At 46.6% G+C, this 14,558-nt stretch overlaps 1 pseudogene; it reads left to right on the top strand.

Annotated features, from left to right (window-relative positions):
- The first annotated feature begins 11,196 nt into the window (after nt 1-11,196).
- LOC116549998 lies at nt 11,197-12,033 on the top strand (annotated as a pseudogene).
- Nucleotides 12,034-14,558: the final 2,525 nt, after the last annotated feature.

Here is a 14,558-nt window from a genome sequence, read left to right as displayed (position 1 = left end):
CTCATGCATGAAATTCCAACACTTTGTGAGGACCGAGGCAGGAGGATTGGTTGAGTCCAGGAGTTTGAGACCAGCCTGCGTAACAAAAAAATATCTATCTCTACAAAAAAATACAAAAAGTAGGTGGGCGTGGTAGTGCACGCTGGTAGTCCCAGCTACTCAGGACACTAAGGTGGGAGGATCGCTTGAGCCCAGGAAGTTGAGGCTGCTGTGAACCATGACTGCACTGTCACACTCCAGCCTGGGCAATAGAGTGAGAGTCTATCTAAAAAATAAATAAAATAGACTGGGTGCGGTGGCTCGCACCTGTAATCCCAGCACTTTGGGAAGCCAAGGTGGGCGGACCACCTGAGGCCAGGAGTTCAAGACCAGCCTGGCCAACATGGCGAAACCCCGTCTCTACTAAAAATATAAAAATTAGTCAGCCGTATCAGTGCACATCTGTAATCCCAGCTACTAGGGACGCTGAGGAAGGGAAATTGCTTGAATCCAGCAGGCAGAGGTTGCAGCGAGCCGAGATCGCACCATTGCACCCCAGCCTGGGTGACAGAGTGAGACTCCATCTCAATAATTAATTAAAATATTATCCATTGTTTAACTGAAATTCAGATTTACCTAGGCATCCTGTATTTGATTTGCTAAACCAAGCAACCCCCCTCCTGAAGTAGTCATATTTCACAGTTGCGTACTTGATCCTCAGCACTCCCTATGAGGCAGCTCCCTTATCACCATCACCCCCATTTCACAGGTGAGAAAACTGAGTTACAGAGTTGCCACAGCCATGCAAGTGGCACGTCTGTTTCCACAGTCTGTGCTCCTAACCCTCTAGGCTACTACCAGAGTTTGGGGTCCATCAGTCCTTGATCCAGTCAGGGTATGGCTCTGCCACTTCTTAGGTGTATGACCTTTGGCAAGTCACTTAACCACACTGAGCCTCGGTTTCCCCTTCTGAGAATAATAGCAATTCCAGACTTACAGGGTTTTGTGAGAGTTAAGTGAGGTAATTGAACAAAGGGGAAGTGATTCATATGTGGTATTTTGATGATGATGATGACGACGACAATAAGCCTTGGAGCAGGTAGACTCACTGATGAGACTGGAAAAAAGGACACACCTGTGCAGACTCTGGGCCCATTCCCTTGCCTTCACATGCCTGCCTCCACCCTAGGCCTCTCCCTGCTCCTTACCCATACACAGGCCTGGCTCCAGGCCCCGTGTGTAACGGGCTTCCTGCCTAAAGCCACCAGGAGCCTCAGAGCCCAGAGCTCCTGTTACTGGTGGCTGGAGATTACTGCCCAGACTTCTAGCCCACGTTCCCCAACATAAGCAGTCCAGGATTTTCTACTTGTCCGACAGCCCCTTCAATCACTGCCCAGGTGTGCCTACATCCTAGTTCTTGCTGCCACCAGGAAAAAATCCAACACATGGAGCATCGTGTACCCATCTGCAACTACGTATGACAGTTTCCCTCCCTGTTATATAACAGCCTGCCAGTGCACATGCTCTGAACTGCTTCAATCTAAGTATCATCTGCTGAGTAAGATCAAGACAGAAAATATCTGTTGATTAGGTTTCATTTCTGTTTCTGTCACTTCTTGCCTTCTCAGGACAAGTCAGGTCTAGAGGTTCATTTCCAGTCCCTCGGCTTCCCACTCTGAAGCCCCCTTCCTACTCCAGGTTGGCTTAACAATGGGACATACCCAACAAGCTACCCCACCTTCTCACACCTGGGCTAGGGTGTCCAAGGTGCTGGGAATCTAGCGCTTAGCAAAGATTACCTTCTGCCTAGTACCAGGATTATTTCAATGTTTTTTCTTGTTTTTGTTTTGTTTTGTTTTGTTTTACCGTGAATGTTCCACTCAGGAATGAATCCTAGTAAGTAAACTAAAAAGGCTGGGCATGATCTGTGATCTCATGCTCACACCTGTAATCTCAGCAGTTTGGGAGGCCAAGGCGGGTGGATCTCTTGAACCTGGGAGTTCAAGACCAGCCTGGGCAACATGGCAAAAACTCATCTCTACAACAAATTAGCTGGATGTGGTGGCATGCACTTGTGGTCCAGTTACTGGGAGGCTGAGGCAGGAGAATCACCTGAGCCCAGGAAATCAAGACTGCAGTGAGCCATGCTCATACCATTGCACTCCAGCCTGGGTGACAGAGTGAGACTCTGTCTTAAAAATAAATAAATACACTTTTAAATTTTTTTTTTTTTTTAGACAGAGTCTTGCTCTGTTGTCAGGCTGGAGTACAGTGGTGCGATCTTGGCTGACTGCAACCTCCGTCTCCCAGATTCAAACAATTCCCCTGCCTCAGCCTCCTGAGTAGCTGGGACTACAGGCGTATGCCATCACTCCTGGCTAATTTTTTGTATTTTAGCAGAGAGGGAGTTTCATCATGTTGTCCAGGATGGTCTTGATCTCCTGACCTCGTGATCTGCCCACCTCGGCCTCCAAAGCGCTGGGATTACAGGCGTGAGCCACCACGCCCGATCAGTCAGTTCTCTCATTGGAACTATGTCTGTCTGCTGGGGTGGAAAGAGCTCCTTCTTCCATGATCGAGCCCTGACCTTCAAGTAACTCCCCTGAGATTCCTGACTCAGTTTGATCTGGATGACTCTTCTTTTCTTCAGGCAGTGCTTTAGGCAGCATGGAGACAGCACAGAGAGACCAGATTTCTGCTCTCAAGGCGTGAATAATAGTCTTGACCCAGATTCTAACCATGTGGCTACTTCTAGTCTCTTTTTAACTTACTTTCTTATCTTGACTCTTAGAACCAATGACCCCTGGCTCTGGACCTCTCACCAAGCTGTGATTCTATGCTCTCCTGACTCCCAACTCTCTGTTCCTGTCCTTCTCACATATGTGAGTTTCCAGCCTTCAGACACTCCCGGCCCTAGTGCTGAGTCCTAACCCTGAGACCCTCAGCCACCCACCCTGCAACACTGACAATGCACGGAGTCCAGCCATCTGGCCCTCATAAAATGTCCCAGGCTCCATGCCAAGTTGTGCCACAGATTGCTTGGCTATTGGTTCCCTAGGAAACTGTAGGCTGGACTGGCTGCCAAGTCAATGGAGGGTTTCAGCCATGTGGTTAGCCACCTGGGCAGAAGCCTTGCTGATTGCCTTCTTATCTGGTAGTTCCCCTTCCTGAGCCTTGGTGCCCAACCCTGTCTGAGTCACCTGGGCCTTGGAAACCTGTTCCTTTGGAATTCCAGCCCTTCTAGGTCACAAGCACCTTGACTATCCGACGAGGTCCTGCCTTCATTCTTTTGATCTCTTTGCTGGTGTTCCTCCTGGATGTCCTTGGCCTGTAACAGCTGGCCTCCAAACACTGGCAACTCTGTCCCCAGAACCCAAGTCTGAGTCAGCAGAGTCTGGTAACTTTCCCTAGTTCAACAAAAACCCACAGCTATACCACAGTCCTGCCTGTATTCACCCCCTCCACCCACCTGCCCACTTATTCATTCAACAAATGTTTGTGGAGCAAGTGTTTTGGAGCCAGATAATGCAAGAGTTGAAGTTTCCCAATGAGGAAAGGACAAGGCATGGTTCCTGGCATAGAGGAGCTCACAGCCAACGTGGAGGCATCAGAATAAACATAATCCCTTTCAAAATGTGAAAAGGGTCACAGCAGGGTTGGAGCAAGTGCCAGGGGAACACCTGGGAAGGGCATCTCACTCACACCCACGGGTCAGGGAATGTCTGTAAGATGAGTGACGTGAAATCTAAGCTGAATCCAAAAACAGCAGCAAGAGCTGGTAAATGATTGGGGGTGCTCCAGATTTCATGCATGAAAACTCAAGGAGAGAAAGCAACTAAAAATAGGAAACTGCAAACATCAACATAACTGGGGCAGTGGGAGAAGTAAGCAGAGCCTCACCCGAAAGGAAGGAGTTGGTTGGCATCTGAGGACAGTGGGAGGCCACTGGGGTTCTAAGCAGCACCCACCCCGCTCATTCTCCTCTTCACCATGGGATCTGTGCTTTAGGAAACTCACTGTGCTATCATGATGGAGAAAGAATGAGAGGGAAAGCAAGGTCCTGAGCAGGAAGAACAGAGAAGACTGCGGCAGGATACCAAGACTGAGATGATAGCGGCCCAAACCATGGGAGTAATACAAAATACTAGGAGCCCAAGACCAACGGGACTTGGTAGTTGATTGTGCATCCCCTGCAAGGGGAAGGGAAGAGACTGTAGCGATGCCAGGAAGCTAGGCTAATGGATGACCTGGAGCGAGGTGGTGCTGTGAACTGTCAGCAGGGAATAGGGGAGGAGGGGTGGGTTTGTGGGCATGAGGGATGAGAGACAAGGTTCAAACAGGAAGGGCAGTGTTGAGTTTGAGGTAGTTACAGGACATCCTGTGAGGGGGCTGTGTATCTCCAAAGCGATCCTGGCCAATGAGAAAGTCTGAGAGATATCAGCAAAGCCATGAACTCTATAGAATGAGAAGAGCAGATGGCGGTCTATGGAGTCCAAGGAAACATCAGCTAAGAGACGGACAGAAATTGACATAATCTCAAAGTGTCTCCATACATGACACTTACTAATTACAAAGAAAGAAAGAAATTTACAGTGGAGAAGCCTGGTAGACACCACCTTCCCTGAATGATCAAAGTTATCAGGAGTAATGGGACAGGTAGACATCATGTGCCTCCTGATAGGACACAACATCACTTCTGTAGCATTCCTGCCAAAAATGTATACTCTAAATGATAATATATGTCTAATCACAAGGGGATATCAGACAAAACCATACTGAAGGACATATATACAAAATAAATGGGGTGTGCTCTTCAAAAATATCAAGGTCATAAAAAAGAAAGACTGAAGAACTGTTCTGCATCATAGAAGACTAAAAACCAAACATGACAGCTAAATAATTCAATGTATGATCCTAGATTTGATTCTGGACCAGAAAAAAACGAGGTGTTTTTTTTTGCTACAATTCCTTTGTGACAATTAGCAAAACTTGAAATAAAGTTTATGCATTAGACAATTGTACTATATCACAGTTATTTTTCTAAGTTTGGTCATTGCACTGTGTAACAGAAATTTTTTTTTTTTTTTTAGATGAAGTTTCACTCTTGCAGCCGAGGCTGGAGTGCAATGGTGCTATCTTGGCTCACTGCAACCTCCGCCTCCTGGGTTCTCCTGCCTCAGCCTCCTGAGCAGCTGGGATTACAGGTATAGACCACCATGCCTGTCTAATTCTTTTTGTACTTTTAGTAGAGATGGGGTTTTACCATGTTGGCCAGGCTGATCTCGAACTCCTGACCTCAGGTGATCCACCCATAATGGCCTCCCAAAGTGCTGGGATTACAGGTGTGAGCCACTGTGTCCAGCCAAGAAAATGCCTTTTTAAGGTAATACTAATGGAACTGTTTAGGGGGAAAGGATAATTATCTGTAACTTATTATCTATGATTCAGAGAAAAAGATAATAGGGTAGGAAGGTGATATGGTTTGGCTGTGTCCCCACCCAAATCTCACCTTGAACTGTAGCTCCCATAACCCCCAGGTGCTGTGGGTGGGACCCAGTGTGAGGTCATTGAATCACGGGGACAGGTTTTTTCCTGTGCTATTATTGTGATAGTGAATAAGTCTCATGAGATCTGATGGTTTTATAAAAGTCAGTTCCCCTACATATACTCACTTGTCTGCCGCCATGTAAGACCTGCCTTTGCTCCTCCTTCACTTTCCGCCATGATTTAAGGCCTCCCAGACATGTGGAAGGATGAGTCCATTAAACTTTTTCTTTATAAATTACCCATTCTCTGGTATTTCTTCATAGCAGTATGCAAATGAACTAATACAGAAGGGAAGCCTAGAATATTCCTGGAAACTATTAACTCCACGTGTGGCTGAGGTAGATACCACAGGGTGGGCTGTGCTTTGGTTGGGAAGGTGTTTCATGGACCCGCTGGGTATGTACAGGAGGGGCTCCCCAACACCCACCCTTGCCTTCCCCTGAAAGATAAATGTGAGTCAAAAGGCTCCAGCATAGAGAAAGGTCACAGCTCGCAGTGACCTCAGAGATAGGACTCTGGGGTGAGCCTTAGGATTAAAAGAAGCTAAGATAATTGTAGGACATTTCATGTAGGAAGCAAGGGGGCAGGAGACAGTGGCAAGGAAGAAGAGCTGCTGGTATGAGGCTCCCTGGGGCTAGGTGGCCAGAGCCTCAGAAGCATGCGGGTGGTGTCTTGTTTCCTTTGCTTTCTCTTCTATAATTCTTTGGAATTTTCCAGAGACTTTAATAGTCTCTCTCACCCAGTGGCATGGGGTAGGTGAGTGGTATCCTTGGGTATGAAGACAAGGGGGTACGTTTACATCTGAGGGTGATGTGAATTAGAGAGCTTGGGCAGCCCACAGGTGATTCAGAAATAGGAAAAAGACCAGGACTTGAGAGAGAAAATGGAAAGACATGCAACTGGCTGGGCGCAGAGGCTCACACCTGTAATCCCAGCACTTTGGGAGGCCGAGGTGAGGAGATTGCCTGAGCTCAGAGTTTGAAACCAGCTTGGGAAACATGGTGAAACCCTGTCTCTACTAAAAATACAAAAATCAGGTGGTGTGATGGTGGGTGCCTGCAATCCCAGCTACTCAGGAGGCTGAGGCACAAGAATCGTTTGAACTCGAGAGTGGAAGTTGCAGTGAGCCGAGATTGTACCAGCCTGGGCGACAGCCTGGGCGACAGAGCAAGGCTCCATCTCAAAAAAAAAAAAAAAAAAAAGACATGCATCTACCTCAACCCATATCCCCTCTGAGGCAGAGGATCCTCAGAAATACTGGGGATCACACTGGACTTACATGCATGATGACCATTTACACACTGAACTTTAACTTTATTAAAGGGTGACCTCAGGAAGCCCAAGAAATCAGGGACATTCAGGTCATATCAAACTGAAATTGCTTACTGGGGTTGTTTGAGACCTCGGCAAGAGCAGTTTCAGTGGAAATTTTTTGGCACAAACCAGCTCACAGGAGCACAGGTGGGCAGAAAGGAGAGGCAGTGGGTGTAAACAACTTAAAGTTCTTAGCAGTGAAAAAAGACATAGGCAGGCGCAGTGGCTCACACATGTAATCCCAGCACTTTGGGAGGCCAAGGCAGGCGGATCACCTGTGGTCAGGAGTTCAAGACCAGCCTGGCCAACATGGTAAAACCTCATCTCTACTAAAAATACAAAAGTTAGCCAGGTGTGGTGGCGCACGCCTGTAATCCCAGCTACTCGGGAGGCTGAGGTAGGAGAATCACTTGAACACAGGAGGCAGAGGTTGTAGTGAGCCAAGATTAGGCCACTGCACTCCAGCCTGGGCAACCAAGCAAGACTCTGTCTCAAAAGAAAAAGAAAAAAAAAAAAAAAAAGACATAGGCAGGAAGAGTCATCCGCCTAGAGGGAAAGATATTTCTTTTGTTTCAAGATGGAAAAGGTTTCAGAGTATTTAATTGATGATGAGAAAAAAAAATATATTAAGGAGGAAAAGAGTAAAGATTTCAAAGAGACAACACCCTCCCAACCAAAGCCCAGATGCTGGATTTGGTTGGTTCTTCAACACTCTAGATTGAAAAAGACCACCACACCCGCATGAGAAAGGCAGTCAGCCCGCACACCTGCTCAGGATGATGCTCTGGAGTCCCAGTGCATCAATTTTATCTTGAGCCTCATGCACCAGGTGGCTGAATCATTAAGCCCAGGCCTCCCTACTGTACCTGCCCCACCCCGGGGTGTGGGGCCCTCTGATGAACGGGTGACCTTACAGTAAATGAACGTTTACTCACAACCTACTAAGCTTACATACTTGATTATGTTCCATTTTCACAGTAGTCCTAAGTAGGCATTACTATTCCCGTTGTATAGATGAGTATGCCAAGGTTCAGAGAAATTTTACGACAAGCAATAAAAGGCAGAACAGGGAAACAAATCTGGATCGTACTCCAGCATTCATTTTCTTTTGATTCCAGACCTCAGGGAATATATTCTGAAGTCCCCAGAGACAAGAAAGTTATGTCCAATGCCTCCGGAAGTAGAGAAAGATGACCAGGCTTTTTCTTGATACCGCCCTAGATTTTCACAATTACAGAAACATGGTCCTCTACCTCCGGAACCACAGAAACCTGAACCTACATAACCTGTCCAACTTGCTTCTCTCGAAACCAGAAACTTTCCACAGTTGCTCCTGAAGTTTCTCACCTGGCATGGAGCTTTAGAGCTGCTGAGAGCCATGGTAACTTAAAAAAGCTGAGAGAAAAGAGCTGGTCTGGTTGGAGGGGTGGGAAGGGGACCGGGAAGTCCTGACTTGGACTCTTACTCCAGCTTTGGTTATTCCCATTAAACTCGGAGTCGCCTCCAAGAAACTCCAGAACTTCTCTGAACACACTTTAACAACCAAAGCTATTAATTACAGCCTTTTTTTTTTTTAATGAAAATTTTGAAGCTCAAAAAAGTAAAGTGATCTGCTTAGGGTTACAAAGAGAGCGTAAATGAATTACAAACCTCAATAATCTGTTTATTTCACAGCTACTAAACCCAGCTTTCTATAATCTGCTAGCTGCTTAACCCAACCCAGTAGCAATGCCTCTTCTCCCACTTAGTAACAAACCCCAAATTTATTCAGAGTAACAGTGCTCCCTGCCAAAGAACTAAATTTCTCAGCCTCTCTTCAATTTGGCATGGCCATTTTAAGTTCTAGCCAATGAGATGTAAGCAAAAATACAGTATGGTTCTTCCAGGAAAAAGAACATAGGTCCTTCTTCTCCCTTTCCTCTGTCCTGCTGCTTGGAAGTCAAATGTGGTGGCTGGAGCTCCAGCAGTCAATTTGGACCATGAGGATGAGACACAGCCTAAGGAAGGCAGCCAGAAAACTGGAAAGAACCTGAGTAATGGGGAAGCTGACATGATAGACTTCAACTATGTACATGAGAAACAATTTCATCTATCTTGTTTAAGTTGTAGTTGTTGCAGCTGAATCTAAACTAACTGGTACAAATCGGGAATAGCTTCAACAATTTTCTCTAAGCCTCAACGACAATTCTCAAATATACAGCCTGAATGCACCTCTGGGGCTTGGGAAGGCATAGCCAGCAACTTCTTGCTTCCTGTGTGCTGTATTTCCAGGGCCAGGAGAGGCAACATAGCTCAGTCCTCGGAGGATTAGGTCACACAGGTTTATCAGGGGTTTCTAAGTCTGTGTTCTGGACTCTATTTCCAGAACTCCCAGCCTAGCCACTTCCTGAGCCTTTACGCTGCCATTTTCTCCTAACCCCAGAAAACACCTGAGGTTGCGTAATTATGAACTCGAAATGCAAAGCACTGAAAATCAAAAGAAATCAGAAAAAGAAGCTCCTTCACCTTGTCCAAAGAAGCTCAGTAAAAATATAGATAGTGGCTGTGAGTGAGGCAAAAACAAATCTGTAAATATAAAGAGGTTAGAATGCAACAGGAACTTAAAAAATCATTAGAATATGGGAACCCTGAAACATCAGTAAGGACTTTCCTATTAAAACGCAACAAATTTGGCTGGGTGTGGTGGCTGTAATCCCAGCATTTTGGGAGGCTGAGGCAGGCAGATCACCTGAGGTCTGGAGTTCAAGACCAGACTGGCTGACATGGAGAAACCCCATCTCTATGAAAAATACAAAAATTAGCCAGGCATGGATGGGGGCAGGCACTTGTGATCCCAGCTATTCAGGAGGCTGAAGCAGGAGAATGGCTTGAACCTGGGAGGCAGAGTTTGCAGTGAGCCGAGATCAAGCCACTGTACTCCAGCCTGGGCATCAGAGCCAGACTCCATCTCAAAAAAACAAAACACAGCAAATTCAACCTGACCAGGAAGACCAGAATGTGGGAGACCCCCATTCGCATCCCACTGATGAGAAGCGTCCTAGGAATCACAGCAGCTGGTGTCTAAGATCAACAGCCCCCCAGTCACTAAAGCACTACCCTGCCTTTCACACTGTAGCCCCAGAGCTGGGAAGGGAGCGGGCAAGGGGACATTGTCCCTGTTCACAGAAGGAACATGGCTGATTGTCAGCGCCTTATCCCACCATCAGGGCAGCTAGCTGGGATGGGAGGGGAGACTTCATGAACCCCATATTTGTGAAACTGAGGCAAAAAGAAGTTCACTTCCTGAGAAGGGTAAATTAGTCATGCATGACATCTACAGTCACCTCACTTATCAGGCTGCAACAGAAGCATGCTTGTCTACAGAGGACGTTAGCTAATGGATGATGGCCCTGGGCAGACAACAGCCACACTCGCCCATGCCACTGAGCATACCACGGCGCCCGGTGACAACACTGGGATCGTTGTGTGGAAGCCCTAGAGAACTCTGCTTCCCAGGGCTGCTAACACTGACCAGGGAGGACGCTCTAATGTTACAAAAGCCAAAAAAGAAACACCCCATCTGTTTCACAAAGCTGATTTCCCTCTAGGAAGTAAGTGTTCTCCTTTATTCTTGTTTCTCTTAAAATGCAATTCCCAGAACTGAACATAATAATTACTTCATTCCAAGGACCCTAAATGATCCAATGGGGCCGTTACTTCCCCTGTTACTTTCCAGCAACGTGACTTCCATCTTCCATGCAAGTGGGAAAGCACGTGACTTAGGGTCTCATTCTCCTCCCACTTAGTGACCGAAGCCTCTTTGAGATTCAGACTCCTTGGCTGTCAATGTGGGTAAAAATACCCTGCCTATCACTGTGAATCACTCTGAAGGCAATATGCTCATACGCCCAGTTTCCAGCAGTCTAGGGAGACGTGAGATCCCTTTGCACTGATACCCTAAGTCACAGTGATTCTGAGGACCCAGATGAACACAGACCCTCAGCCCGCAGCCCTGCAGAAGTCTTTCCTGGTTCCTTCAGGGGAGCTTCGAAAGAGTCCCCTACATCTGTTGAACCAATTAGTCTCAAGTCATCATCGTACCCTTCTTCTGCCATGGCTTCTGTGTCTTGAGGTCCACCTCAAGCCTTGAGGCCACTGTCTCTAATGGCACAGCACCCATGGAGGTACCAGGCTCCAGGTCAGGGGCTCCGTCAGTGCTCTAGACCCCTATGCCCTGTGTGACCCAGCAGGGCTGATTCTGTGCACAGATGGGGAAAACGCACCTTCCCCCGCTCAGCCACTCCTTTATCTCCTGCAAGCAACTTTCAGCACGACTCCCACACCCCACCAAAAAAACAACTACTGACAAAAACACCAACTTCCCACCACTCCTTGGAGCTCCGGTTTTCAGCCTCTTTCCAGGATACCTTGTAGCAATTTGAAGGTCCATCCTCAGTTTCTGCTGGGTTTCAAAGATCCAGGAGAAGCTTAGTGTTGTGTCAAGACCAGGATGAACCCAACACAGAAGTCTAATCCAACCTTCACCCCAGAGTCTTCACAAACGCTCACCGAAGAAAATTCCCGGGATGATTCAGGGGCCTCTCAAAACTTCTCTGAGACATTGATAAAGAACCTTAGTAAGCTGACTCCCAACGCTAGTAGGTACTGAATTCCCTTCCCCTCTGTCAGAACGTTCACTCCGCCAGCAGTCCACAGGAGCAGTAATCCTCGGGGAAATCGGGGATGACTCGCTTTACAGGAGGGGAGGAGTAAGAACATTGTTACTGTCTGTGCAGAGAGAAAGGATGGCAAGATTCAGATACATGTTACTCCGCAGAGGATCTAGGCAGCGTGAAAGAACACTAAGGAACACTGGGCTTAAGGGAGTTAAGAGCGCATCAAGAAGAGGAATATTCAAATGTCCCTGCAGTTTCTGCATGTCTAGCGGATGGGATCCTTCTGAGAAGGCTAGAATAGGGAATTATGACACCAGGCCACTTCGCCCATAAGACATGTGAAAACCATGTTCTTGCACTTTTTTTTTCTTTCTGGTAATTTTATACAACAGACCGAGAAGGCTACTCTAGGCTAGTATAGACTGTACACCAATAATTTTGATAATGAATTCTAGGATATATTTTTCTCGTATCTTTTTCTTCCCACTATGATACTTGTAATTTATAAGGGACCTGTGTAGTTTGATTGTATGTAACTTTAGCTCTACTGTTTGATTGGACCCAAAGAAGCCAAGAGGATATAAGTATTCCCATGTGTTTCAGAAGCCCAAAGTCAGTGAGCTGAAACCCAACATCACGAAATTGAAGCAAAGTTACTTGTGGATAAAGGAAGCATTAGGTAGTTTGGCTAGAGCATAGTAATTAGATTTTCTGACTTTCAAAAATTTGCGTTGCAATAAGAGGAAACTTTATGCAATTTTTACAGTTTTCAGTACAAAAAGGTGTACATATAGAAACAACGAAGTTGACATTTGAGTACTTAAAAAAAAAAACCTTCCACAGGAGTCAGCTCAGTCCTTCACACCTTCAGCGACATCTCACACGGACTCACTGCTGGCTCAGCCTGAACGTCTGATTAACACCCCAAGCCAGAACCGTGAAGCCCCTCACGGGGGAACGCAGCCACCTGTCCCAGAGGCCTTCATGAAACCAAAGGACTTCACCCCCACAGTGAACTGAAACATTCACCTCCAAACCCAAAAAACTGCTGGCCACTTTCACCAGACGCAGTGGGTCACGCCTATAATCCCAACACTTTGGGAGGCTGAGGAGGGTGGATCACGAGGTCAGGAATTCGAGACCAGCCTGACCAACATGGTGAAACCCTGTCTCTACTAAAAATACAAAAAGAATTAGCCAGGCATGATGGTGTACATCTGTAATCCCAGCTACTCAGGAGGCCAAGGCAGGAGAACCACTTAAACCTGGGAGGCGGAGGTTGCAGTGAGCCGAGATCGCGCCACTGCACTCCAGCCTGGGAGACAGAGCAAGATTCCCTCAAAAAAAAAAAAAAAGAAAAAGAAAACTGCTGGCCACTTTCAAAAGACACCTTCTCCTCCCTCCCAGGAGTTGGGCCATGCTGCGGCCTAAGCCACCTCTGTCCACATTGGAGGAGGGGGCCAGAGGGACTGCCTAGGGAACAAATAAAGGGTGAAGAGCTGAAAAATACTGCTGATTGCAGCATGGTAGAGGCGCTAGGGCATTGGGGGAACATGTAGATTTAGAGAAAATCAGACAAATGCAACCAAGAAGAGCTGCCTTTAAGTCCAGAGGGAGGAAAGCGCTGTTTAATCACGGAGTGTCGTCCGAGAACACTGCGTGGCTCGGGGGTGAGCAGTTTGCCTCCTAATAACGTGAACAGTAGTCATTTATTTCATAAGATACTGGGATGCAAGAATATAGAAGGGGGTATGGGAAGGAGAGCTTCTCCTCCGCTACCATGACTGGAAGTTAACAAGTAATGTGCAAAGTTGAATATCAAGAAATAGTAATGTAGCCGGGAGTGATGGCTCATACCTGTAATCCCAGCACTTTGGGAGGACGAGGCGGGTGGATCACCTGAGGTCAGAAGTTTGAGACCAGCCTGGCTAACATAGTTAAACCCTGTCTCTACTAAAAATACAAAAATTAGCCAGGCAGAGTGGTGCACACCTGTGATCCCTGCTACTTGGGAGGTTGAGGCAAGAAAATTGCTTGAACCCGGGAGGCGGAGGTTGCAGTGACTCAAGGTCATGCCACTGTACTCCAGCCTGAGCAGCAGAGTGAGAATCCATCTCAAAAAATAAAAAAAGAAAGAAAGAAAAAGAAATAGTAATGTAAGCATATTGTTAAGAAAAATGGTGGAAAATACAAGAAAAATGGCTCCAGAGTTGGCAGTGCCTCCAGGAAGAGAGCCTTGGGGAATAAGAGGCTGAGAGCAATTGTAATTGTTCATTATAATTTTTATATACTTATTCTACTTTGCTTTTTAAAGCTATGTACATGTAGCATTCTGTTAAAGAGATAATTTTATATAAAACAGGTCCTGGCCAGGCATGGTGGCTCACACTTAAAATCCCAACACTTTGAGAGGCCAAGGTGGGCAGATCACTTTAGCCCAAGAGTTCAAGACCAGCCTAGGTAACATAGTAAGACCCGATCTCTAAAAAAAAGTCTAAAAAGTTAACCGGGCATGGTGATGCGTGCCTGCAGTCCCAGCCACTCAGGAGCCTGGGAAATAGAGGCAGCAATGAGTCATGATCACGCCACTGCAATCCAGCCTTTGTAACAGAGCAAGACTCTGTCTCAAAAAAAGAAAACAAAGAAAAAAGAAAATGAAAGAAAACAGATTCTCTCAGCCTCTGCAAAGGTAGGTTTCAAAAATCTCAGGGCTCTATCACAGCTAGGGCTGCCATCAGATAGGCGGCCACGTGTATTACTTTGCTAGAGCAAAGTAACAAAGTACCACAGACTGGCAGCTTAAACAACAGCAAAGCATTGTCTTACAGATCTGGAGGCTTGAAGGCCAAGGTCCGGATGTCGGAGGATGGGTTCCCTCAGAGGGCTATGAGAATCTGTTCCAGGCCTCTCTGAGCTGCCGGTGGTGCCAGCAATCTTTGGGTTTCTTTTGCATGTGGAAGCATCTTGATCTCTGCCTTCATCTTCACATGCCATTCTCTATGTGTGCATATCTGTGCCCAGATTTCCTTCGTTAGTTTTGATTTTTATTTTTGAGATGGAGTC

This window comes from Sapajus apella, unplaced genomic scaffold (assembly GCF_009761245.1).
Source record: "Sapajus apella isolate SASKATOON/1434 unplaced genomic scaffold, GSC_monkey_1.0 scaffold7, whole genome shotgun sequence".
Lineage (NCBI taxonomy): Eukaryota > Metazoa > Chordata > Mammalia > Primates > Cebidae > Sapajus > Sapajus apella.
The sequence above is the reverse complement of the archived record's forward strand: the minus strand, read 5'-3'. Positions and strand labels throughout refer to the sequence as shown.